This window comes from Lutra lutra, chromosome 14 (assembly GCF_902655055.1).
Source record: "Lutra lutra chromosome 14, mLutLut1.2, whole genome shotgun sequence".
NCBI lineage: Eukaryota > Metazoa > Chordata > Mammalia > Carnivora > Mustelidae > Lutra > Lutra lutra.
In genome coordinates, this window is record NC_062291.1 from 50,226,305 (window position 1) to 50,253,694 (window position 27,390).

Sequence of the window (27,390 nt, forward strand, 5' to 3'; positions counted from 1 at the left end):
TTCATTCTAAGTTCATCCCCCAAATTTTCCTTGTTTTGCATTAATACCTTGCTCCATGCTGAGTACCAGACTGGTCACCCTAGTGTCCTTGACCCTACTGTGCATCACAGCTTTGGGAGAGGGCTGGGGGAGCGGAAGGCGGAGCTTGGGTGGCCAGGAAGAGGGCACATGTGGGCTTCCCACACCCTGGCTTCAAGCCATGGCTTGACTTAAGCTATTTCATGGTGGGAAGCGACACTCTCAAGTCAGGGTTGTTTTCCTCCCAAGCTGTGAACTCAGCACTAGATGACAAATCACAGCATCTTGTCCTCCTGACTGTATGGCCACCTGCCACGCGCTGCATCCACCCCTACAGTGATGGGGAATTCAAGGGTCCGCAGGAGAAAAACACCCAGGCTTTGCCTTGAGCTCAGATGAGTGTAAAGGGCAAGGTAGGCTTCAGTCTCTCCGTTCTTGACACTCATGGGAATCCACTGCCAGCCAGCCCAGCCTAGACAGAGGAGGGGCAGACAGACTCGAGTGCTGCATCTTTTGCTATAGGCAGGGACAGAGAGGACGAGAAAAACCATTTCTCAAGTAGCAGCAGATCTGAGCCAAGTGCCAGTTCCAGGCCCAGCAAAGCTGAGGCTACAACTAGTCCTATTTCAGGTCAGTTCACCTTGAGCTTGAAGGAGCAGTCAGTCACCAGCAGGCCTGGTGTGACCCAGTGCAGACCCCTCCCCCAGCCTTGTCGGTGGTGAGTAATTGGCACTAAACACGGGATGTGTCTGGATTTAATCTAACCTGGGCTCAATTACTGACTCGCCTGATGGAAAGCTGCCAGGGCCCCAGTGTTTAAGCGAAGAGAGCTCTGAGATCTTCTGATCCCTGCAGCGGGAGTCCTGCCCTACCCACAGCCCTCCCCAGGCTAGCAGCCAGCTGCACCCACTCTGGGCCAGCCGTCGGACCTCCACGTGCTTCCCCGGCCATTACCCCATCTGATCCCCAAGACAGGAGTGGCGTGTGGGGAGGGATGGGGTTTAGATGCTGCACCCCTGTCATGACGCTGAGAAGATGGAGGCTCTGGGTCAGTCACCTGCCCCAGCGACGGAGCAGAAATAGCTGAGACGAAAGAGAAAACCATGGTTGGGAGTCCCTAAATGGGGCTCGGACTCCCAGCACCCCCAGAGAAGGAGACTAGCCAACAGAGGCCAGCTGGGAGAGACCTGGGCCCTGGCTCTGAGTCACCCCATTACACCCCCAGGGCACATCCGGGTGCTGCTGGTGACGCTGGTCCCTGAGCAGCCCCTCTCTCCCTCTCGAGCATCGTCCTGTCCCTTGCAGGCAGTGGGTGTTTGCAGGCTTGTGGGCCATCGGGGAGAACAGACTTCTCTTCACTGCGCCTCATAGAAGCGCACGTCTCCCCTGTGCTGCAGTCGCACAGCCTGGCCCCCGCTAGGCCTGGGGCAAGCAGAGTCCTGGCGGGAGCTCTCATGCAAGAGGTGGGGAATGTCCAGCTAGAACAAGCTTCTGTTTGCTTCTGGGCTGAGTAGGCACACCCAGGGGGTAATCAGGCTGCCAACTTGGAATCCCACCCTGACTTCCCTCTGGATGTCATACTCCCCCCAAAGGGCCACCCTCCAGACCCCTACCCTGAGTTGGAGAGAATTAAAGGGACATGCAGTTGGAGGGCAATCAAATCCTCTCTCACTTTTTCTCTCTTAAAACTCTGACTCCCAGGCTAAGATGTTGTCACTGGGAGAAACAGAATAAGTGTGTATCTCAGACATAATTCAAATGAAAAGTTGAAGCAATTGGTAACCACTAAAAGGCCATAAGACAGTTGTTCAACATGATTTGGACCAAAGTTAAAGTCCCTGGGTTTGAATTCTGACTCTGCCATCAAACAGCTGTCCCTCAGTTTCCTCAACTGCAAGATGCGGATTATGCCAGCACTTGCATGGTTGGAGCACCACCGTGAAGATTGAGTGAACATAGGAAGTCGCTTAGAACAGAGACTGGCTGCCACTGTGCCCTCAGTACACGTACTAACACAGGATGCATGTCCTGTGAAGGCTGAGGGAGAGCCGGGAGTTGGAGGCGGAGGTTGAGGTGATGGACCAGAAGATAGAGCTGACTGTCAGGACTCTTCTTTGGGAAGCGGAAGGAGAAAAGGCTGGCCTGGGACATGGACTCAGAAGGGGTTGAGAAGGAAGGCCTGTACCTGCAGAGCATGGAGACAAAGACATTGTCTGGGTCCCATGCTGAAGGCCCGTAGCTGCTCAGGCCGTGCGCTCATCGTGAGGAGGTCAGAGAGAGAAACGGAACGAGGGCCTGGGCCACAGAAAGGGATGAGGAGGACCAGCAGGGAAGGAAGCCAACATAAACTTTTTGGGGCCCAGGGACCAGTTGCACACATTTCAGGGGTGGGACACATAGCCTATTCCTGGAAAATCAGCAAAAATTAGAATATTTTTTCTCAGGGAATTGATACTTTGTATTTGGATTTGAGTTTCCCATCCTGGATAAGTAAGGGACAACCACCCTTCTCTGTTCTGAATTTTCTCTTCCCAGGGCTACATTGTCTAATGTTGAGTCAGGAGCCAGACCCACTGTTGGCCCATGGATACCTCAAGGCTTTTTCAAAGTAGGGAGATTTATGGGTCCCACTCCAGGAATCCCAAGCCAGCCGTTCTGGAGCAGTAAGCACGGGCATCTACAGTTCTAACAAGCGCCCCAGGGATTGGTGTGCAGGAGGTAGGACACTATGAGAGACACAGGCTGGAGCCTCACATATTGGTGAGAACCTGTTACAAACTCACTAACAGTAAGAGCAGTACTCAAAGACCAAGAAATAAAACCCTTCTTTCCCAGACCTCAAGTGAAAACAGTTCAAGCAAGGAGCCCATACGTTCTTTTTATTTAGAACGTTCTATAGCAACACTCTTCAAAGGAACTTTCTGCAGTGATGAAATATTCTAAATCTACAGCACCTGATAGGGTAGCCACTAGCCACGTGTAGCTACAGAACACTTAAAATTTTTAATTTCATATGTTTTTTAACTAATTTAAATTTAAATATTTGTAGTCATGTGAGGCTAGTGGCTACCACATTGGGCAGTGGAATTCTGCAGGAATGTGGATTAGACAGAGAGATTAGCACTGGCTGTAACTCAGTTCCACATCCATATGCTCTCTCTCTCTCTCACACACACACACACACACACACACACACACACACACACAAACACACACCACCTAGCAAAGATAATCATATCAGAAGAGTTAACAAGTGAAAGAAATTTGCTCATAAATTGGTCCCATGGAAAGGAGAGAGAAATGCAAGATTTCTATGTGGAGTACTGGGCCTTGGATCACGTCAGCTTCTCTCTCTTTTTTTAAAGATTTATTTGTTTGTTTTAGAGAGAGAGCGCACAAGCCCTGGTGGGAGGGCCAGACAGAGAAGAAATGAGAATCTCAAACAGACTCGGCGCTCAGCATGGGACTCAATCTCAGAACCATGAGATCATGACCCGAGCCAAAACCAAGAGTCAGACACCTAACCGACTGAGCCACCCAGGTGCCCCGTGTCAGCTTGTCTCTTAAGAAATAACAAAGGGAAGAAGGATGGCCCTCCCCATGGCCCACTGGCATACTTCTATTTCAGTTGACTCCAACCAGACCATTCTGCTTCGCCAGCATCCTGCAGAATCCGTTCAGTAATAAACCAAGCTGCAGGTTGGGTATTGGAAGGTGGCTGATGTACCCAGTGGCCAGAACACAATCCTGGGAGCTTCTCTAAGGTTATGAGTTGACAGGGGGTGAGACGAAACCAAAACCCAAACCAGGAAAGCTGGCAGGGCGCCCACGGCAGAAGTAAAAGACGGTTGTCATTGCTCAAGGATGTCAGCAGGTGCAATCTTCACCCCCAGCCCCTCTGGGCCCCAGCTGAGTATGACTCTTGCTCCAAAGAGCTGATTTTTTTTTTCCTTTAGAGTTTTAAAAGCACCATCAGGCACCTAACATTGTAAGACAATTCGAGGTAGGAATAAGCGTCTCTAAGTCAGGTGACGTGGACTAGATTAGATACCCCCTGGGCGAGCATTTGGGGACCTGACAAGGGCCTTACTCAGGTGAAAAAGGATTCTTTTAACTCTACCATGGATTGGTAGGTGTGAAAACAGCTCTCATCTGAATACTGGCCTGTGGACAACAATGCCACTCTTTGGCTCATTCCCTGAGGTGTAGAGACCAGACCTTATAAGGAATTTGTGAAAACCAATGTCTGACACCTTTGCAGGATGTGTGAAGCCGGGGACAGACATTTCTGGCTTGTTTCCAGCTTGCTGCAAGCATCGCCAGGCCTGTGATATGATAATGAGGTCATTATGGAAATCAGGGTAAGTCTATGAAGAGCTAGCTGAGTGTCCGATGGCCTAGCATCATGGGCCTGGGAGCTCTGGCAGTAGTTCCCCACAATTCATATTGAATTCCAGGGAGAGTTCCATGTCTCCCCGACAGCCTGTTGCCACACACACACTTCTCTGAGGTCTCTGGCCTCGGCCACATGATGAAGCCTTGAGTCAGTACGAAAATGCAAGCGTGTGAAGCCATCTGCCACCAGGAACGAATGACGACCACTGGCTGGTCCTCGTCTCCCAGAGGCAGTAGAAATCTGTGATTCTACCAGCAGGTGCTCCATGAACTGTCACAATCTCCCATGAGGGGATGGGACCGAGACTCAGAGGTTATGTGCCAGCAGGGGCCAGGCCCTGAGACGGGCAGGCCTGCAGAGTTGAATGCCCATGTCCCCCTCCGTGGTCATTCACAGCTCACCATGCAGACTGTGTACTGTGGCAATGGTACAGCCCTTCACCCTGCTCCAGAGGTGGGGATACACAGGTTCCATGACTTTCCCAAGAGCAGAGCACGGATGTGGCACAGCAAAGATTCTACGGGAGGATCTGCTGACAACATGTTTTGCCTCTCACCTGTGCCCTCTTTGTTGATTGATGTGGAGGAGTAGGGTGACTATGTGGTCCCCCATGCACCTGGACAAGGAAATAGCCTATGCTGACACTGTCACCTTCGGCCCCTCACCCCTCTCCCCTGGCACATACCTTGCAAAGACAGGAACAGTTCTGAAAGGTAATGCGAGGGACCCTGTTGATGGAATCACTCTGTATCTTGACAGGGGTGCCAGTCACATGAACTGACAGGTGATAATTTGCATGGAACTAAACACACAGAGACAAGTGCAAGCTGGTGCTATCTAAGTAAGGTGGGTTAGTTGTAACAATGTCAGTTTTCTGCTTGTGACACAATTTTGCAAGACATCCCTATGGAGGGAAACTGGGGGATGTCTCCTCCTAGTTCTCACAAGCTGCATGAACCTACAATCATCTTAAAATAAGAATGAAAAACATACACTGAAAAAAACCTAATGCTCACAGTGCAAATTGTGTTTGAGGTTTTTTTTTTTAAGATTTTATTTATTTATTTGACAGAGAGAGATCACAAGTAGATGGAGAGGCAGACAGAGAGAGAGAAGGAAGCAGGCTCCCCACTGAGCCGAGAGTCCGATGCGGGGCTCGATCCGAGGACCCTGAGATCATGACCTGAGCTGAAGGCAGAGGCTTAACCCACTGAGCCACCCAGGTGCCCCGAAGTGTGTTTGATTTAAGCTGCTTGAGCAAAGAGGCAGCTGAAACCCAGGAGGACCTTCCTTCATTGCCCCTGTCCCCTCTTGGATCCCAGGGTTCACACTCATCCCGGCCCCCGGCCCCCAGAACCAGGAACTGAGGACAGCCAGCGGCCTCCAGGCAAGTGCTGGGAGGAGTGTTTCAACAAGAGCCAGGTGGCTGAGAGGTGAGAGTGAATCAAGGGGGAGCCCTCCAGACGCCTGGGGTGTGCACAGGGTTCCCAGCCCACAGCGGGGCAGGCAGGCCTAGCTTCTGTGTCTTGCAGCTGAATAGCCCTGTTCTCATGCCTTCATCATGTGGCCTTCCTCCCAGGATGGGTCAGAGGGAGACTTAAAGCCCGCATGCCGACATTGTACCTTTATTTAAAACAACCACAAAGCGTCTATCAACAACAACAAAAAGTATACCATGAAAAAATATTTTTAATTAATGTGTTTTTTGTTCTTTTGTAGACTCCAAACATTTAACATTTTGATTTTCCTATTTTAAGGCAAGCATGATCTCGCTAAGCTTGATTAGTGTTTATTAGAACATTATAATTTTAAGAGCATCTCATGGTCAGAGACATTTGGGAGATGCTGACCAACCTAGCCCCACAGCGCCCCTGGGAGGCCCCCTCCTGGGCCCCTGCTCTTGTGGCAGGCCATGATTGCTGCAAGAGGACTGGGCTGGTCCCATGGGGGTGAACAAACCCCTGTTCTTTTCACAGCTCAGTCTTGGGAGGGCAGGGGAGATGACTGAGAGCAAAACAAGGTGGTGTCTGCTCTAAGGCTCAGAGATCCTGCAACCCTGCTAATGGAAGCATGTCCGCCCTTGTGGAAGCTGTTGGTACCCGTGTGTATGTGTGTGTGTTTTGTTTTCCTTGGGATTATGACATTTCTTCCATGTACCATTCATAAAAGGCAGGAATCAGCAAGATCAGATGCCATTTACCTTCATTAAGAGTTAGCTAGGTTCACGTCCTTTCCTGAGGCTCTGTCCTCTCTCCCTTGCTTAGGGGAAAACATCTTAGACTGAGTGTTCCTCTATTGATGTAAGTACAAACAGAAGGCAAGCCAGAGTGGGAATCTTGCCTTGAGTGTATTAATAAAGAATTAATTTGCATAAGTATCATCAATTAAAAACTTAAAATATTTCCCCGAGGTTCATACCTCATCATATTAGAAGTCAACAATTTAAAACTGCCTTAAGGGGGGCAGGGCGTCTGGGTGGCTCAGTGGGTTAAAGCCTCTGCCTTCGGCTCAGGTCATGATCCCCGGGTCTGGGATCAAATCCCACATCGGGCACCCTGCTCAGTGGGGAGACTGTGCTTCCCTCTGTCTGCCAGTGCCCCTGCTTGTGCTTTCTCTCCTTTCTCTCTCTGACAAATAAATAAATAATAAATAAATAAATAAATAAATAAGACTGCCTTAAGGTCAACATCCTAAGCAAAAGCGACAAATCTAAGAAATAAGGAGTAACAAATAACACCCCCTGGAAGCATGTGGCACGTGATGGATATGGACCAGCCTGCAGCACACATTGCCGGTGGGTAATTAGAAGGAATGTTGTTTATTGGGAACATGAGAGGTGGTAGGTTGCCACTTATGTTCATCAAATTTAAACACCTGGGTTAATACAGAGATGGGGTTTCCTAGGCCTTAATATTTGTTACAAGCAAATATGTCTGCATAACTTGGATCATGTTTTCCTTATGGCTACCTGATCGATCAATTCTTACCTACTGTGCCCACTTATTATAATGGGGAGCTAAAATCGTGTCCTGAAACCCCACTGTGAAGACTCTGGAAGACCAGGACAGGAGACCAATAGTCTTTGTAGCAAAGGAGTTTTTCAGCCTTTGATAGACATAACACAGGGAAATCTGAAACTCCTTTGGTCCTCTAGGACTTTGTTTATGACTCAAGAGAAACTACTCTGGGAAGTTAAGGAACCCCAATTTGGGAAGATGTCAGAAGACATGCAATTGCTTTGAGGACATTCTTCTCAGATTATCAGGTGTGGTGTCACCAAAGAACTCTCCAACCCACCTATCCTCCCTTCAAATAACACCAGCAAGCTCACCGCAACAGGGGCCAAAATTTGAAGGTCAAGGCCAGAGAGTATACCCTGCCTGAGGCATATTTGTATCAGAAGAGCAAAAGGGGTAGAGTCAATCCAGATCCCTAGGGATATCAGAACCCAAAATCAGATCAAGGGGGCAGAACTGGGGTCACTTAAACTATGTAGCCAAGATCCCAAAGCCACAAGGGCACTGACTGGTTCAGAACTGTTCTGGATCAGAGTGAGAAGGTCTTGAATGAAGTCCCAAAAGCAGCATTGCCTGTATTCATTGTAGGGTACATGGTTGCCATGGACTGATCTTTTGCATCCCCCCCAAATTCATATGTTGAAAAGCTAACTCCCAAGGCCATGATATGAGAAGGTGGGACCCTTGAGAGGGTGGAGCCCTCAGGAATGGGATTCATGTCCTCATGGAAGAGACCCCAGACAGCTCTCTGTCCCTTCCACCAGGTGACGACACAAGAGAAATCAGCCATCTGCAACTCAGAAGCATCCACTCACCAGAACTTGACCATGATGGCACCATGATCTTAGACTTCCAGTCTTCAAAGCTGTAAGTGTAAACCATGTTATTTATAAGCCATCCAGTCTGTGGTGCTTTGTTTAGCAGCCTAGACTGATGAAGACAATGTCAGTGCAATCCTGAAAAGCTTTGAGAGCTTAGTCTAAGTCCTATGTTTTTTCTCAGAGCTGAGTAGGATCAGACAATCTTCAGTTTGTCTATTCTTTCAAGAAATATTTATATTCACTACATGACAGACACTGTGCTGAGCTCTGGATAAACAATAGTAAATAAGGCATAAGCCTTGACCTAAAGGAACTTATAATTTAGTAGCGGATATTAAAAATGGAAAGACAACGACAATATGGTGTTTCACATTCCACAATGATGATAAGTTCTGGGTGGAACTGAAGTATCTGAGAAAGGTAGTCTTGGAAGGAAGATAGAAATTTTTCAGAGCTAATAAACATGTAAGCTAATAAATGCATAGAGTACTTAAAGGAGATGGTCACGTGAACTATTGGAGAATGCATTTTAAGAAAAGGGTCAGCGTGCATTGTAGAAGCTTCCTTAACTGACTGCTACTTAGCTGATATTCTGGATTCCTGGACTTTCCATCTCCTCCCTTTGCAAACAGGCTGAAGGCACATGCAGAGCGGGCTGCCCCGGGGCTGTCCCCTCTCCACTTTCCCTAGTTTGACAGTTCCATTTTTCCCAAATCTGCTTATCATTGTTATGCTTGTTATCAAAGCAGGTTACTTTAAGTAAATGTTATTAAAATCGATGAAATATGGATACAAAGAATATAGTTTCTGTAAAAGTGAAATGGTGAAGTTGGAAAAAACTGGCTGAAGTTTGAGTCACTGAAATATAATTGTATTGAATTAGGTATAGCAGAGAAGCTGTACATTATCGGAGAAATAAAATAGTGACATTCCATTAGGATCCACTAAGCAGAATGTTCCAACGGTTGTAAACTTCTTAATCCTTTTAAAGAAATTAACACTGGAATTTGTAGAGGATGCTGTACAGATGGGATTTGTGTAACAAAGACTAAGGCTCTCCTACCAGGGCCTTAACCTAAAAAGAGGCTTTGGCTTTATATCGAAAGATTAGGGAACAAACGTTCATGTGTAAGTTTAAAGTGACAGAAAATACTTATGATGGCCAAATATTATTTGTGTGATTCCTTGATTAATTGGCTTTATGATAAACAAACCAACCAGAGACCCCAAACCATTGGACTGGAGACCTCCTAGGTTCCAAGGTCTAGCTCGAAGAGAGAGCATGAGAGAGAAAACCACTCGGAGTCAGTGCAGGATTGAGTCCAGTGCTAGAACACTGGAAGGATGCTGGTGGTGAGGTGGAACTGAGGGAGATCAGTCAGGGACCACAGGGTGCTGAGCAAGGCTGTGAGCATGTTAGCAGCATCATGATTTCAGGGTGAGCTTTGAGATGAAATGCTGATTACAGAAGGAGACCCCCAGGCACTCTAGTACCCATACACAGATCCCCTTACCCAAACTGGTCCTGGAGACTCGTGATGCCAGGACCCTCTATTCCGAAAAAAAAAAAAAAAAAAAAAACAAAACATTTCAGGGGCGCCTGGGTGGCTCAGTGGGTTAAGCAGCTGCCTTCGGCTCAGGTCATGATCCCGGCGTCCTGGGATCAAGCCCCGCATCAGGCTCTCTGCTCAGCGGGGAGGCTGCTTCCTCCTCTCTCTCTCTGCCTGCCTCTCTGCCTACTGTGATCTCTCTCTGTTTGTCAAATAAATAAATAAAATCTTTAAAAAAAAAAAACATTTCATTTTGCATTTTTTTATAGGGCAACAGCCTTAGAGAGAATTGTATGTAAATCATATGGCCACGAACAAGTGTGAGGTTCGTGTTCCTAGTTCCTGGGAGGGTCTTGGGCTGATAAGGAAATGGTGAGCAATGCCCTATGTTCTACAGATGAGAGTGCTTCATGACATCCCCAACATTTTCTACTCATCATAACACCTTAAAACAGTTTTTCCTCCATTGTTCTCATATTCAGTGTGTTGTTCTCATAGTACATTTGAGGACATGAGCTGTAATAAAGCACATGGGTTTAGGGTCAGTTCTGGGTTCAAGAGCTGCTTCTACTACTTGGCAATTTTCTACTCTTGAAACTTAAGCTCACTCACTTCTGTCTCCTCATGTCTGAAGCAAGGAGACTGATGGCCAGTAGGCAGTGTTAAGGAGCAGTCTCAATTATTACCAAGACGACTTTATATTGTTCACCAAGCACTCTTCTAAGAACTGTACGTTTACTATCCAAGAACTGTTACGACAATATAATAAAGTACTGTCACCATTTTACAGATCTGGAAACCAAGACTCATGCTATAAAATGACTCCGTCAAGGGCACAAGCCAATAAGTTAAATGAGCGAAAAGTCAAAGAAACTGTCTTTAAGAATGTAACCTCTTGGGACGCCTGGGTTGCTCAGCATCGGGCTCCTTGCTCATCAGGGAGCCTGCTTCTCCCTCTGCCTCTGCCTGCCATTCTGTCTGCCTGTGCTTGCTCTCTCTCCCTCTCTCTCTCTGACAAATAAATAAATAAAATCTTAAAAAAAAAAAAGAATGTAACCTCTTAAAAAATATACATATGCTTTTAAAAAATAAATAACTTGGGGGCGCCTGGGTGGCTCAGTGGGTTAAAGCCTCTGCCTTCGGCTGAGGTCATGGTCCCAGTGTCCTGGGATCGAGCCCCACATCGGCTCTCTGCTCAGCAGGGAAACTGCCTCCTCCTCTCTCTCTCTGCCTGCCTCTCTGCCTACTTGTGATCTCTATCTGTCAAATAAATAAATAAAATCTTTAAAAAATAAAAAACTTAAAAAAAAAAAAGAGGAAGAATGTAACCTCAACCATGAGAAACTTGACTCACATGCATCCAAAATGCTCCTGGTTGTGATTTCCTGTGAAGTTCCCTCTTCCATGGACATCTCCTCCGTGTGGATGTTCAGCCCTGCACAGACATTCCCTTTGCTTTCTTTCATCTTTCTCTGTGTACAGGAGAAGACCAGAACCCCAGTCCCTTGCCCTCCAAGAAGACAGAAATTTCTGTCATGGCCCTAAATGCAGGCAGTACACAGAAATACTAAGGCCATGTAGGATCTAAGGAGAACACATGGTTAAAGACACAATTGATGAAGTTTGAAGTCAAGCCCACTGCCTTAAGTAATTCTTTGATGTCTATGGCCACAGGCTGAATTTCTCCAGTATCAAGCTTCTGGTAGGTTCTATATGGTCATTTGACTTATGTTTCTCAGGGAAGTGTCAAATTCTAATAAATATGAGCAGAACAACATAAAGAAAATGAGTTTGCTCATGTTCATCCAACATGTTTCTTCCTCAGCACAAATTGTTCATCTGAATCCCAGGCTAGGCCAGCCTCCTGAGAAAGAATTCTCAGAATAAGGCAAATAGTCCTTGACTGCTCAGTCTCGGCACCATTTGTGCACTTGTTCATTTTAACTTCATAATCACTGTATGAGGTAGACATCACAATCATCTCTGCTTTGCAAACAAAAAAGTAGACACTAAGGGCAAGTAGTAACTTCCCAGCCAGTGGCAGGATTCATACTTCTTCCTGGGGTTAGATACTGTTAGTGTTTGAATTGTGGCTTTACAGACTTTAGATCTATCTAATTATCTCTTTCTGTTTGTACATACTACTTTATGATTTACTCTTTGAAACAACACACTTTCAAATAATACATAGTTATACAAGCCATAAGAAAGTTAAGCATTGCAAAGACTTCTGAAATAGCCATGATCCTGCAACATGAGTTTCTGAAGGAACAAAACCCCCTACATACTAAACCCCATAGAGACAAAAACATGTCAATGGGCTCAGCATGGCAGCCCCAGTGAGCCTTGGCCTGGCCATTGTCTGTGCAGGTTCCAGACTACAACACAGAGTTTTGTACAATTTGTGTTTTCCCACAGTAGAACCTCCCTTCAAGAGTCTAAGAATCCTGAAGTGTAGCTAACTCAATGCATTTAAAAGAAAAAAAAAAAAGAAATGAAGAAAGCTCAAACTAAATTTTATCAGTTCCCAATGGCATGATGTCATGACATACATAGTTTTTAGTTCTTAGTGATGTCAATTTCAAGTGTGAATTTGATGTTCTGACAGTATCTATCAAGAATGAGTAGAAGAGCCTTGAGGACATTATACAAGGTGAATAAGCCAGGCATGCAAAAGAATAATACTGTATAATATGAGGTATCTAGAGTAGGTACAGAAGGTAGAATGGTGTTCTGAAGGGAAGGAGGGGGTTGAAGGGAAGGAGGGCTGAAGGGAAGGAAGAATGGGGAGTTGTTTAATGGGTATGCAGGGTCAGTTTCTGCGAGATGAAAAGTTTTGGAGATTTTATGTACAATAATATGAGTGTACTTAACACTACTGATTTCACACGTAATAGTGGTTGCAATGGTAAATTTTATGTTATATAACATAAACCTATATAGGTTTTACCACAAAGGTTTGGTATTTAAAAGAAAATAGAATGAGCAGAGGATGAATATCCTTCATATACTATGCTTCTCTGTATTTTTACTGTCCCAGAATTAAGATTACTCTATAGTATAGCCCTGTTCTCTTAGGATAATCTCAGTTGACTCTTACCATCCTTGTACAATCACTCACGGTATCCTTTTCACTCTTCAGTGTCATGGGTAATAGTTACCATGCTCATCTTATCCAATGTGCCTTTGGTATTAAAGAACAACCAGAGAGCTCAAAACCAGGGAGCACATCGTGCCTATCATTAGCATCCACATTCATTCATTTACTCCTTCATTCATTCACATGAGAAGGACCTCTGCAAATCTTGTACCTGTTATGGCTCTGGGTCCTACATTGGCATGTAGGCAACAGTCTTCCCAGATAGTCTATGGCTTCCGCAAGGGCAGGACTGGTATCTAATTTATCTAATATCCCCAGATCTCAGCTCAGGGCCTGAAACACTTCAGGTTCCCAGCAGATGTCTGCTGAATTGTAAGAGGTCCTTGGTTCCCACTGAAAGGCAGCAGCAAAGAGGGGCTGGCCCTTGGTAGTGTTGAACTCTCAGAACAGCCTTTCCCTTCTGCCCTTGGGGATGGCTTCTTTGGATAGGCAGACATAGGGAGAGCAAGGGCCTCAGTTAAATGCTTTCTCACATGTTACCCACTTCCAAGTGCCTTTTATGGTCTTTATTGTTCCTGATGATTCTATGTTTTATTTTTTTAAACAAACTTAGAAACATTTCCATCAGTCCTGAAATAGATGCTCACAGTAAGCCAATAAATTCTTGAAAAAGCTTGTCCATGTCCCCGTAATGTAAGTTACTCATTCATAAATCAGAGCTTTGAAACTCTGGTGCAATGGCTCAGCCAGCCAGCTGGTCTAATTATCCCAGCTCAGTGGCAGGCTTTGGAAATCTGGTCTTGGTTTCCTCTTTCCCAGGCAGTGGTGCCTTCAAGGTGAGTTTCAGGGAGTCACCACCTCAGATGCTACACATTTGTCTCCAAGTGTGGGATTGAATTACAAGGTGTGTTGTTTCATTTCTTCCAGCATGCATGAAGCCCCTTCTATGCCAGGTGTATTATATCATCAGGGCTGGGCACTCCAAGGAAAGCTCTTGGGTAGCCATATTGTAGTGGAGACAGACATACCACAAGCTAGTGGGCAAAGAAAAGAATTACAGTTCATGATAAGTGCTCTGGAGGAAGTAAGGTGATGGGATCAAGAGTGACCTGGGTTAAAAGCCTGCAAAGGAGGTGGGATGTGGTAGAAGCCTAGGGTGCAGACTCCCTGGGTGTTCCTTGCTGTGGTCCCGCCACCATCTCCTGTCTAAGGTTGGACTCATAACTTTGTCATGAAGATTCTTTGCTCAATGGACCCATCTGTGTCTGAACTGGAGGAGCTGCATATGTGAAACATGCCTGCACACCCTGCCCCTCCCCCTCCAGAAGCTCAGGTGGAAAGTCATCCAGTCCACATCCCCCCATTCTGTCATCTTACTCGTGCTCTTGCCCAGAGTTCCTTCCCTGCTGGTCCCCCTGCTTCCAACGTCTCCACATCAAGCAGTCTATCTCTAACCTCTCCCCGCTCATGGTGCTGCTGCTTCGAGGTTTCCAGGATGTCTCACTGTATGCACATGCTGCTCTCGGGTCTCAGCGCGCCCCAATGACCAGCACTGGGTCCTTTGCACTGCTGTCTTGGCTCCTTTCCCAGGCCTTGTGCCTCACAGTCTCCTCACTTTAGGAGAGGTTTTCCCCTGGATCATGATGAAGGTGCTTCTGCCGTCCTTCCCTCCAACGCCTCTGACTCTGTTCAGATTCAGCCCATTCTACAGGGAGTGACTTTCTGGTTCCTCCTCCTCCTTGGAAATGTCACTGATAAACATTCCTTGGAAATCTTAGAGTCAGTTCTACTGTGTTAGTAACTGAACACTTACCATGTACTGTCTTGTCTCCTTCCTTAAATAGACACCCCCTTGGCAGATAATTATCTCATCTTTTGGTCATTAGCCAATTTCACATAGGACATATCATGGCACTCTGTCAAAAGAAGAACCCTAATGAATCTGGCATTCATCAGGAAAGAGAAAAATTGCTCCCCAGAACGTTATAAATTAACAACTAAGATGTGTATTAAGACATTAATAACACTTGTAGAAGAAAGAACATAAGATGAGAACAGAAAGTAATAAAATAGGGAAAAAAATACACTAGAGAGGATAAATAAAACCAAACTTGTTTTGAAAAGACTAATAAAAAGGATGTACTCTGGGCAAGATTGGCCAAGGGGTAAATAGGTAGCTCTTGATGGTTCTTAATCCAAATGTCATCCAGATGTTGGGCTTAATTTATCAAAACAATTCTGAAATCCCTAAGGCATTCCAATCTGAACCTGATGGTTCATTAACATTTACTTAGCGCTCCTCTCTAGGCCATTGCCTCCTCCCATTGCCCTGGGGTCTTGAGCCCCCAGATCTAGTGTGCTGAAGAGGAGGAGGTGGAGGAGGAAGTAAGCAGGGGACCGGAGCATGTTAAGCTCCATGTTTTCCTGGAATCAGAGATCTTAAGCAATTTGGAAGATAAAGATGCCATCCATCCCTGAGTTCCCAAAATGTCTACAGGTCATTAGAGATGAGAAGAGAACCCAACAACATTCACCCCGGCATCTTCATCTGTCACTAAGGAACCAGGATGTCACTCTCAAGGGGAACCACAGAGGGGTAGAAGGCCTGGCCTGTTCTACAGTCAGCCCCACACGGATTCCAACACAGCTAACCAGCCCTGCGGCTCTAGGGGCCCCAGCTCCTACTTCTGAAAAGTGGGAATTCTAACTTACAAGGCTATTGTGACAATAAGACAAAGTATATGAAGTGCCCAGCCCGGCACAGATGGTCAGTGAACAATTGCTACCATGATCATACCTGATGACCTCATAGGCTGCTTTTTCTGTTTTGTTGTTTTGTTCTTTTTATTCCATTTTTCTAAAAGGAAAGTGACCCAGGTCACTCAGGACGTTGGGGTTGACAACCTCAGGGATACTAGAGGTGAAAGGGAGAGCAGGGATCTGGGTTCCCCGAAGTCCCTGGCTGAGAGGCATTACTCCTCTTGCCCTGGAAGATCTTGTCCAAGGCTGCAGGAAACACTCCTGTGGCACCCCTGCTTTCTAGGCAGGAGGTGAGGTGTTTTAAGGTTATAAAAGAGTAGGTTTAAACCGTGGGGAGATTCTTATGTTTTTCAGAACTGCCCCAATTTCCCATTAAGAGCTTAATAGTCATTACTCAGGAGAGAAAATGTAGGAAAAGGAGAATTTGGGCCTCAGAGCTGCTTAACAAGATCCCTAGTTTCCATAGTTTACCCCCTCAGCCTTGAGGAAACACTCTCCTCCTGATTCCACAGTTTCATGTTCCCCTGGTTTCTTCCCCCTCTCTGGGGTCCAACTCAGGTTCTTTGTAAGCCCCTCCCACCCGAATAAGCACTGGGTTCCTGTCTATGCTCATACTGATTTCTTTCTCCTGGGGCACCCCCATCCCCACAACTTTATCAACTTGCCCAGAATGATCAACATGTCCCCCCTGCTCATCCCACCTCTCTGCTTCAGACCCACATGCCTGACTACCTGCACAGCCCCTCCATTTGATGGTTCCAAGCATCTCAAGCTCAACATGCTCTTTGTCCCAAATCTGCTCATCATTTTTATCTAAAGGCCCCTCTCCAGGTCCTTCGGCTCAGTGCATAGCTTCCACATTCCCCAGGGGAAGACAGCATCCAGGAGATCAGACTTGGCCTTTCCATCCCCAGACAACAGTATATATTCACCATCAGTCACCTGGTCTGGTGAAATTCACCTGTCTGCCACTCTTCTCCATCTTCACCACACCCCTCTCCATTCAGGCCCCACTACCTCTGTCCTAGTATCTGAAGAGCCTCTGACTCATGTCCCAGTCACAGATTGGCCCCTCCCATCTGTTTTTCACCCTGCCATCAGCACCATCCTTCCAAATGCACCAAATGCACACTGGATGGATTGCATAACACTTCCGCCACACTAGAGTCCTATAGGACTCCATTTTGATGATGAAGCTCAGCTGAGGACAAGAAAGTAGCTACCCCTGGAGGTGTGGTAGGAATGACTGTGAGGGCAGGAGGGAGTCCTGTGCAGATCTGGAAATATTCTGTGTTATGACCCAGGTGATGGTTACCTGGGAGAGAAATAGGTCGACATTCATCAAGCATGAACTGAACATTTGACACATTACCATATGTTAATGATATGTCAAAAAATAAAAACAAAATTTATAAATCTACACAATCTATTGAAAAAGGAAAAAAAATTAAAAAACCCATCAGGTCTCTTGAATCTCTTTTAGGGTGAAACCAAATATTTCAACATAGCCTATGTTTATAATGTCTATTTATCTTGGCTGGTCTGGCACAGTCTTGCCTTACACCTAAGGTCCTGGTATAACTATTAGCATGCCCAATTTGTATGACCAATTATATGGCCATCTCCCTCCTGCCTCCGGGCTTCACCCCTGCTGTTACTCAGTTTATCCAGTTAACAACTCATTCCTCAGATCCCAGCTAAAACATTATTTTCTCTGAAATGTTTCTCTGAAAAGTTTCTTACTTAGCTCCCGATCAGTATGAGGGTGGTCCCTCTGCTGATTACACCAAGAGTAATCTGTATTTCCTCCTCCCCACTCAAGTCAGTTAGCAAATTAGGATGGCAATATTACCATCCTTGTAGTTTTGACATTTATTTAGATGTATTCATTTTCTTCTATTATAGGTATAAACCTCTCATTTTATAGGTGATGGGACTGGAATTCAAAGATAATAAATGACTCCCCCAAGATCAACCTGTCAATTATTGCCAGAACCAGGACCAGAACCCATGAGAACCCTGATTCAGGGTCCAGATTCCATAAGTTATTGTAGTGATTAGATTTTTGGTGGCGTTCTGGTGATATGGTTCTGAATATAATTTCCAATTCTTGGGACTCGCACAACAATTCAGAAAGCATAGAAGATTTAATTCATTGTCTTTGATCCTATCAACTATTCTGGAAGTTTACTTTTTTAAAAAACCCTGGAGTGAATAAAACCCTTAGCTGAAGCTTTAGCTACTAGGCCTTCCCTATTGGGGTATAGTCTATAAGTTAAAAGTGTCTATTTATTACTAAGTGTGCACTCATCCAGGACTGGTCCACCAACATCAGTGGCTATACAGCCCATACACTGGCATCCTGTATGGATACAGACTACTAGAATGAGCTCAGGCAGGAAGCTTGGACTCGGGTCACACTGTCCAGATCAGTCCCAACTCCATCCCTACTGAATGTGTGTGACCTTCGGGAAGTTATCTAACCTCTTTAGAACTGAGTTTCTCATCAGAAAATCTGGGAAATATTAACACCTACTTCATAAGATTGTTTCAATGACTTGATACGTTAATCCATTCAAAATGCTTAACATGAAGTGAGCACTAGTAAGTCCCAGTTCTTTCTCTTGTTCCCTCCCTCCCCCTTCTCCTCCTCTTTCACTTCCTCTTTCTTTTCTCCTTCTCCTTCTCTTCTTCTTCCTCTTCCTCTCCTTCTTCTTAATGATAGTCTAAATAATAAAACCACATCTTTTTAAAATGAAGATTCTTTTCTATTGGCTGCAAGAAAACCACAATGTGTGAGCCAAAAAGTGATGGGCATAGGAGATGGGGTCATGTTTATATTATATCATCCATTTGAGTTATCTTACTGCTTGAGATGTTCTTAGGTCAGGCTTCAGTTTTTTACATCCTTTCTAATAGGTGTGTACTAGAACTAAAACATCTAGGTGTGTTTGTCCAGAGTAGAGAAGATAAGCCCACCATTCACCTGCCCAGAAACCACACTAGTCTTCCTGTAGAGTAGCCTCAAATAGCATGCTTTGGGTTCACAAAATCATTGGTTGACTCACACTGAGCCTTTTGAAAACCTGTTTAATAATATGAATTATTCTGGAGTACCTGGGTGGCTTAGTTGGTTAAGTGTCTGCCTTCAGCACAGGTCATGATCCCAGGGTCCTGGGACCAGGTCCTGCATTGGGCTCCCTGCTTGGCAGGGAGCCTGCTTCTCCCTCTCCCTGCCTCTGTCTCTCTCTCTCTCTGACAAATAAATAAATAATTTTTAAAAAATATGCATTGTTCTAAAATCCCAAGTAGAGGGCAAGGCTGCAGGGGTCAGGTTATGCTAGCAAACCACCTTCTGACAGAGAGAAGTTCAAAAGCAGTTCCTCTGGCAAATATTTGCCTGATTTGGGCTGTTAGAGCAAATCTTGCTTTGTTTATCTGGAGATCACATAACTTTTCAAGTTTATGTCTAACTGGCAGCTGCAGACCCTGGCAACCACACAGCTGGGCAGATGTTAGAAATCTGAGCTGAGTTGTAGCAGCTGGAATGTCCCAGTGGGTTCCCCAGAGCCGAGTTCTGGGAGGAAAGCAGGCAAATGGCTTTGGGGACTCCATCCTTCTTTGCCCAGTCTCTGATGAGTTGACCTATCATTGCCCACTGTGACTGGACTGCAGTCACCTTCTGTACATGAAAGTCATGTAAAGAAAGTCAAGTCATTGACCATCTGTAGGACAGCAGGCCCCAGAGCTATTATGCTGGCTAGTGGGTGGAGTTTTGGAGTCAGTGTCATCATTGAGATAACATTTTGTAATCTTTCTAGCCAGAAATCAATAGATCTGAGTTTCTGATCTATATTATTTTCCTTCTCTTTTTAAAGAAATTTCTTTAACTTTTTTTTTCTTTTTTGCAAAGCAAGTCTACTAGCAATACATTTCCATAGTTTTTGTCTGAAAGCCTTTATTTCTCCTTCACTTTGGGGAAATGATAAGTTTGTAGGGCACAGAATTCTAGGTTGGTGAGGTTTTTCTCTCAACACTTCAAATAATTCACATCCCCCTCTTCTGGCTTCCACGGTTTCTGATGAGAAATCAGATATGATGTTATCCTTGTCTATCTGTAATAAGGTGATTTTTCCTCTGGCTTCCTTCAGGATTTTTTCTTTGCCTTTGTCTATAATTTGAAAATGATATGTCTTGGTGTAGGTTTTTTGAGGTGTTTTTTCTTTTTTGGGGTTCTTTTTTTTTTGGAGAGGGTGGTTTTGTGTTTTTGTTATTGTTGTTGTTTTAGCATTTATCCTGTCTGGTGTTCTATGAAATTCTTGAATCTGTGGTTTGGTATCTAATATTAATTTGGGGAAATCTTTATTATTATTATTTCAAATATTTCCTCTGATTCTTTCTCTTTCTTCTCCTTCTCATATTCCCATTAAGCATTTATTATACCTTTTGTAGATGTCCCACAACCTTTGGATATTCTATTCTGAGTTTATTTGTTTGTTTGTTTGTTTGTTTAGCTTTTATTCTCTTTGGGGTTTTTTTTTTGGGGGGGGGGGTTGAAAATTCTACTCTATATCCTATAGCACAGGGATTCATTTCTCAGTCAAGTCCAGTCTACTAATAAATCCATCAAAAACATTCTTCATGTCTGTTACAGCGTTTTTTTGATCTCTAGTCTTTTTTTTTTTAAAGATTTTATTTATTTATTTGACAGACAGAGATCACAGGCAGACAGAGAGGCAGGCAGAGAGAGAGGAGGAAGCAGGCTCCTTGCTGAGCAGAGAGCCCGATGCGGGGCTCGATCCCAGGACCCTGAGATCATGACCTGAGCCGAAGGCAGCGGCTTAACCCACTGAGCCACCCAGGCGCCCCTCTAGTCTTTCTTTTTGATTCTTAGGATTTCCACCTCTCTGCTTACATTGCCCATCTGTTCTTGCATGTAGATACTTTATCCTCTAAAGACCTTAGAATAGTAAGCATGGTTGTTTTAAATTCCCACTCTGATAATTCCATCACAGTCATGTTTGGTTCTAGTGTCAGGGGAGGGGAAGCATCCTATAGTCCTATGATTAGGTGTCTGCCTTTTAAGTAAGCCTATGCCTCTGGACTGTGAACTTCACAAGTGTTTCTCTGTGTTTTTACTCACTTAGGTTGGGCAAGATGGCTAGAGTGGGCTGGAGTTAGGTATTTCTCTTTTCCAGGCCAGTTTAGTTTGATAATACCTCAGCAGGTTAGGCCCTGGTTAATTGTTTCCCCTGAGGTCAAGGTTTGTTAAGAACAGAGTGCTTGGGTTCCTTTTCCTCTTCTCCTGCCAGAAACATGAGGGGATTTTTCTCTGATATTTTTGGTGGGCACCTAGTCAAGTTCCTGGAGGCAAATCTTATAATATTGTGGAAGCCCATTATGACTGGGTCCCCCTAGAATTTTTAACTCTCAGACTTGTCTGTTCTGAGCCTCTAGCAATTCAGCTACTGTTCCAATTTTCCTACCCTACCACTGGTTCCCAAGGCAGCTCTCATGAGTCTTTGTAAGCTGTGACTCCCTGTATTTGCCTGTCTTTCCAATCTTAGAACCTGTGGTTTGCCCTGAGTCCTCTCCTTTCTTAGAAATCCAAGAAGAGTTGCTGAATTTCAGTCTATTCAGCACTTTTTTCCTCTATCTCTTACTGATTTCAACAAATACCTTGAGGGGAAAACCACCAAGTGTTGGGCTGATTTTATGTGGTTCACTCTTCTCACAAATTTCTGCCACTTAATTCCTAGCTATGCTGGTATCTCTTCAATGCCTTCAAAAGATGTTTATTTTGCATTATATCTGGATTTTAAAATTTTTCTTGGCAGAAGTGTCAGTCTACTTCAAGATACTCTATTTTGGTCGGACTTAGAAATCCCTCTAATTTTCATTTTATGAGAGACAGACTAACATACATCAACAATTCTAGAATTAGAAAGATCTGTGATTCATTTCTGACTCTGCCACTTACTGATTTTGAGAACCTGAACCTGTTTACTTAACCTCTTAGTGATCAAATTTACCGAGTCCTGTGACTGTTGGTTCTAATGTTTTAATGGAGGGGGAAAAGGTAATAAGAATCAACAAACAATACATTACAAAACCTGATCAATGTTGTGAAGAGATAACAATTATGCATCATTGGCATACAATAATATTTAATGATGTGGGAATGGCCAGCATCCGTTATGGAAACAGTTTAAAGAAGAGAAGAAATTCCAAAACACAGTTCTGAAAAATGACACCAACCTGGTAGAATTAGGTAGAGAAAGAGAGCTGCAAAAAGGTAGTAGGTGAAAAAGTGAGGAGATGTGACATTGTAGAAGCTGGCAACAGAGAATATCAGTAGAGCAAAGAGGTAGACAGCCCTGTCAAATACTGCTATGATATTAAGTGAGACGAGGGCAGAATGTTACTTATTGGAACCTTCAACAAGAGCAGAGATTTTTGTAGACAAAATCAGATAGAAAGGAATGGAAGAATAAATTAGTGGTAAAAAGGGAGACAGCCCATTGAGACAACTTTTGCAGGAAGCTCAGCCTTTAAGAGGGGCAGAAAGGGGAGTTAGGCTTACAAAATCGCAGCAGAGTGTTTCTCAAGATCGCCTCCCTCCATCTCATAAACTGTAGAGATCCACAAATTCAGTGCTGTTTTTTTTTCCCTCAGCTTTTTCAATGAGCCCTTTCTTTTGTTGTCTATTCATATGGCTTCTCTCTCTCCTTTCCTTTTTATCAGTGGTACAACTGATATTATCAGTTTCAGACTTTTCTGAATTTTTCACTTTTTCAGATATTATCATATTCAGACTTTTCAGTTCTTAATGAAAGTTGAGTTCTTTCTCATTTTTTCAAACAATATTTCAGTCTATGGTTACTTCGGATAAATTAGTAGTTAGTAGTTCTATTTATTTACACTTTTCAAAACAGTACAACAATCTGTCCTAAAACAATGTAGTTAAATTGCAGTTTCTATAGCAGATTCAAAAGATAGATTGCAGGCAAAGCAGCATTGGTAAAGTAGAAAATCTACAGGATTTTGAGACAGAAATATCTCAAATTCAAGTCCAAATCTGTGTCACCTGGGGCAATTTATTAATCTTAATTTTATACATTTTATACAGAAAGGGATTTATATAGTTTATCCATACATAGATTACATATAAACTATAGATTTATATATATGTTATATAAATCTATAATTTTAAATATATCTTTAATTCATTTTATCTTTAATATACATTCATCTACATATATCATTTAATCTTTAATTATATATTCATCTTTGCATGTATTCTATATCTATACATCTGTCCTTAGTGATCTATTGAGAATCCTTGATTAGATATTCAAATACTGGCCATACAATAAATTGTTCCTTTTTTCTTTTTTCCTCATTGCCATCTCTTTAATCAGCAATACAGCTTTTAAAAAGATGTACCCTCTGGGGCACCTGGGTGGCTCAGTGGGTTAAAGCCTCTGCCTTCAGCTCAGGCCATGATCTCAGGGTCCTCGGATAGAGTCCCGCATTGGGCTCCCGGCTCAGCGGGGAGCCTGCTTCCTCCTCTATCTCTGTCTGCCTGCTTGTGATCTCTGTCAAATAAATATTAAAAAAAAAAAAAAAAGATGTACCCTTCTTTCTTTCCCAAGTTTCTCTTGTTCCTAACAGTTCATTATTCCTCTTGGCATCTCATCTTGACTATTTGCTAGACATCATTTGCTGGGTAATCAATTTAAAAAATTATTTTGCAATTTCCTGGATCACACACTAGACTTTTTTTTGACACTTATCTTTCATTTTATAGGCTGTTTACTGAGCCTGCTACTTCTTTACCACCGCTGTTAAAATTATGTTAATAACCATTTTATAGAACCAGTCTTCGTTCCTCACACACTGAATTCTTACTTCTGTTTCCTGATTCCCAACCAACCTCTGCCAAATCACTGCATTTTCATATTATCGTCTGCATCCCTTGCTGCTTGGTCTGCATTTTTTAGATTTAAAATATTCTGCCTTCTTTCAAGTCCTGTCTTCGAGGCTGGCTACGTAATTCGTGAGGCCTCGAGCAAAATGAAAATAAGGTACTTTTGTTAAAAAAAAACAGGAAATGAGTGGAGATGCAAATGTTAAACTATAAAGGTTTTCCTGTAATAAGATTTTATTATGCATAAAATGTAATGAGACAATAGTGATATTAATCACAGTATAACATAAAAAGAACAGGGATGCCTTCACGCTGTCTGGTGGCGGCGCCACTGTCGCGGCTGCCATTCTGGACCCAGGTCCCAGAAATGACCATCTCTCCAGGGTCCTGAAGTGCCTGAGACTGCTGGATGACCTCACCCAAGACGCACCTGCTGCCGCCCTCCTGTGTCTCACCCGACGTCACTTACAAAACACAAATCCAAAGATGAAGTCGTTAAGAATTTCAAGATGTCCACAATAGAACAATAAACCAAATGTGGGCACTTCTGACAAGGGGACCCAGGCGACTGCCCCTGTTGTAGGCGCATGGGGCTGGTGGGCGCCCCCTGTCTGTGCCACTGCTGCGGGCTCCGTGGGTGCTGGGAGAATGTTGCTGCGGCCAGCCTAGGATGGGTACAGAGTGGATGAACATGCCTTTGATTTTTCCTGACCTTTAAATTAGTTAAGACAGGCTCAGGACCCGTGTTTTCAAGGTCCACATGCCAGCATAGGCTCTACTTAGCAATGTGAACTTTGAGTTTGTAAGATTTGTTTCCTATACCTCAGTGTACATATACAAAATGAGGATTTATTTGGTTGTCAAAAAAGTGAGAGGTCATGAATGAAACAGTCTCTGCTCTCAAGGACCTCCTGATTTCTTGTTGAAATCCATACCTTTACAGGTGCTTATTTCTTTCCAACTAGCAAGTGGGAAGCTTCACAGAGAAATCATCTTGATTCGAATCCAGATGGATGAAAACCAGTTTCCCAAGTGCACAAGGAGGGAAAAGAACATTTTCAGGCAGCCTGTATGTATGAGTACAGAAGTGAAAGTTGAGAACATTTGGCAGGAACTGTAATAGGAAATTTGGAGCAGGTGGCAGAGGGACAAGAAGGAAGCAATAGCAGATGGAGTGACCAGGTCGCAGGACTTTGTAGCCTTATGAGGTATTTTGGACTGGATCTTGGGAGGTCTTAGAAAGACTTTTAAATAGATGAATGGCATGGGCAATTATGTTCAGCATTCAATTGTTCAGCATTTATATATATATATATATATATACATATATATATATATATATATATATAGGCTATTTGTGTGCCTTCCTTGGAGAAATGTCTATTTGTGTCCTTATCCCACTTCTTAATCAGGTTATTTGGGTTTTGTTTTGTTTTGTTTTTGTTTTACCAGATATATAGTTGGTAAGCATTTTCTCTCATTCTGTAGGAAAAATTCACTCTGTTGAGTGTTTCCTTTGATGGGCAGAAGCTTTTTAATTTGATACATTCCCACTTGTTTGTTTTTATTTTTGCTGACTGTGCTTCTGGTGTTATATCCATGAAATCATTGCCAAGATCAAAGTCATGATGCTTTTCCTCTATGTGTTCTTCTGGAATTTTATAGTTTGGGGTCTTTAAGTCTTTGATTTTAAGTTGATTTTGTGCATGGTATAAGAAAAGGGTCAATTATCTTCTGTTGCATATGGATATCCTGTTTTCCCAACACCATTTGTTGAACAAACTATCCTTTTCCCATTGTGTGTTTTTGACACCCTTGTCAAAGATCAGTATATACATTATTTCTGGGTTCTCTGTTCTGTTCCATTGGTGTATATGTCTTTATCCCAGTAGCATACTGTTTTGATTACTTTAACTTTGTAGTACATTCTGAATTCATGAAATGTGATGTCTTTAGCTTTTTTCCCCTCAAGGTTGATTTAGCTATTTGTGGTCTTCTGTAGTTCTAGATGAATTATAGAATTGTTCTTTTTCTATTTCTGTAAAAAATGCCATAAGATTTTGACAGGGATTGCAATGATTCTGTAAGATCACATTGGGCTGAATGGAGGTTTTAGCAATATTAAATCTTCCAATCCATGAATATAGGATACCTTTCCATTTGTGTCTTTTAATATTTTTTTTTCATTTTTAAATTTTATTTTTTATAAACATAAACATATAATATATTTTTATCCCCAGGGGTACAGGTCTGTGAATCACCAGGTTTACACACTTCACAGCACTCACCATAGCACATACCCTCCCCAATGTCCACAATCCCACCCCCCCTCTCCCAACCCCCTCCCCCCATCAACCCTCAGTTTGTTTTGTGAGATTAAGAGTCACTTATGGTTTGTCTCCCTCCCAATCCCATCTTGTTTCATTTACTCTTCTCCTACCCCCTTAACCCCCCATGTTGCATCTCCTCTCCCTCATATCAGGGAGATCATATGATAGTTGTCTTTCTCCGATTGACTTATTTCGCTAAGCGTGATACCCTCTAGTTCCATCCACGTCGTCGCAAATGGCAAGATTTCATTTCTTTTGATGGCTGCATAGTATTCCATTGTGTATATATACCACATCTTCTTTATCCATTCGTCTGTTGATGGACTTCTAGGTTCTTTCCATAGTTTGGCTATTGTAGACATTGCTGCTATAAACATTCGGGTGCACGTGCCCCTTCGGATCACTACGTTTGTATCTTTAGGGAAAATACCCAGCAGTGCAATTGCTAGGTCATAGGGTAATTCTATTTTCAACATTTTGAGGACCCTCCATGCTGTTTTCCAGAGTGGTTGCACCAGCTTGCATTCCCACCAACAGTGTAGGAGGGTTCCCCTTTCTCCGCATCCTCGCCAGCATCTGTCATTTCCTGACTTGTTCATTTTAGCCATTCTGACTGGTGTGAGGTGCTATCTCATGGTGGTTTTGATTTGTATTTCCCTGATGCCGAGTGATATGGAGCACTTTTTCATGTGTCTGTTGGCCATCTGGATGTCTTCTTTGCAGAAATGTCTGTTCATGTCCTCTGCCCATTTCTTGATTGGATTATTTGTTCTTTGGGTGTTGAGTTTGCTAAGTTCTTTATAGATTTTGGACACTAGCCCTTTATCTCATATGTCATTTGCAAATATCTTCTCCCATTCTGTCAGTTGTCTTTTGGTTTTGTTCACTGTTTCCTTTGCTGTGCAAAAGCTTTTGATCTTGATAAAATCCCAATAGTTCATTTTTGCTCTTGCTTCCCTTGCCTTTGGTGATGTTCCTAGGAAGATGTTGCTGCGGCTGACGTCGAAGAGGTTGCTGCCTGTGTTCTCCTCGAGGATTTTGATGGATTCCTTTCTCACATTGAGATCCTTCATCCATTTTGAGTCTATATTTGTGTGGTGTGTAAGGAAATGATCCAATTTCATTTTTCTGCATGTGGCTGTCCAATTTTCCCAACACCATTTATTGAAGAGACTGTCTTTTTTCCATTGGACATTCTTTCCTGCTTTGTCGAAGATGAGTTGACCATAGAGTTGAGGGTCCATTTCTGGGCTCTCTATTCTGTTCCATTGATCTATGTGTCTGTTTTTGTGCCAGTACCATGCTGTCTTGATGATGACAGCTTTGTAATAGAGCTTGAAGTCCGGAATTGTGATGCCACCAACTTTGGTTTTCTTTTTCAATATTCCTTTGGCTATTCGAGGTCTTTTCTGGTTCCATATAAATTTTAGGATTATTTGTTCCATTTCTTTGAAAAAAAATGGATGGT

The 27,390-nt window shown here is 43.6% G+C and overlaps 1 long non-coding RNA gene across 1 annotated transcript in view; it reads right to left on the reverse strand.

Annotated features, from left to right (window-relative positions):
* Window positions 1-981: 981 nt before the first annotated feature.
* The window catches only part of LOC125084463 (uncharacterized), a 53,504-nt gene continuing 27,095 nt past the window's right edge, over window positions 982-27,390 (reverse strand). The window contains exons 2-3 of the long non-coding RNA XR_007122623.1: window positions 14,716-14,818; window positions 982-1,101 (exon numbers count right to left, since the gene is read on the reverse strand). This is a non-coding gene — a long non-coding RNA (uncharacterized LOC125084463). The remainder of the gene's footprint in view (window positions 1,102-14,715; window positions 14,819-27,390) is intronic.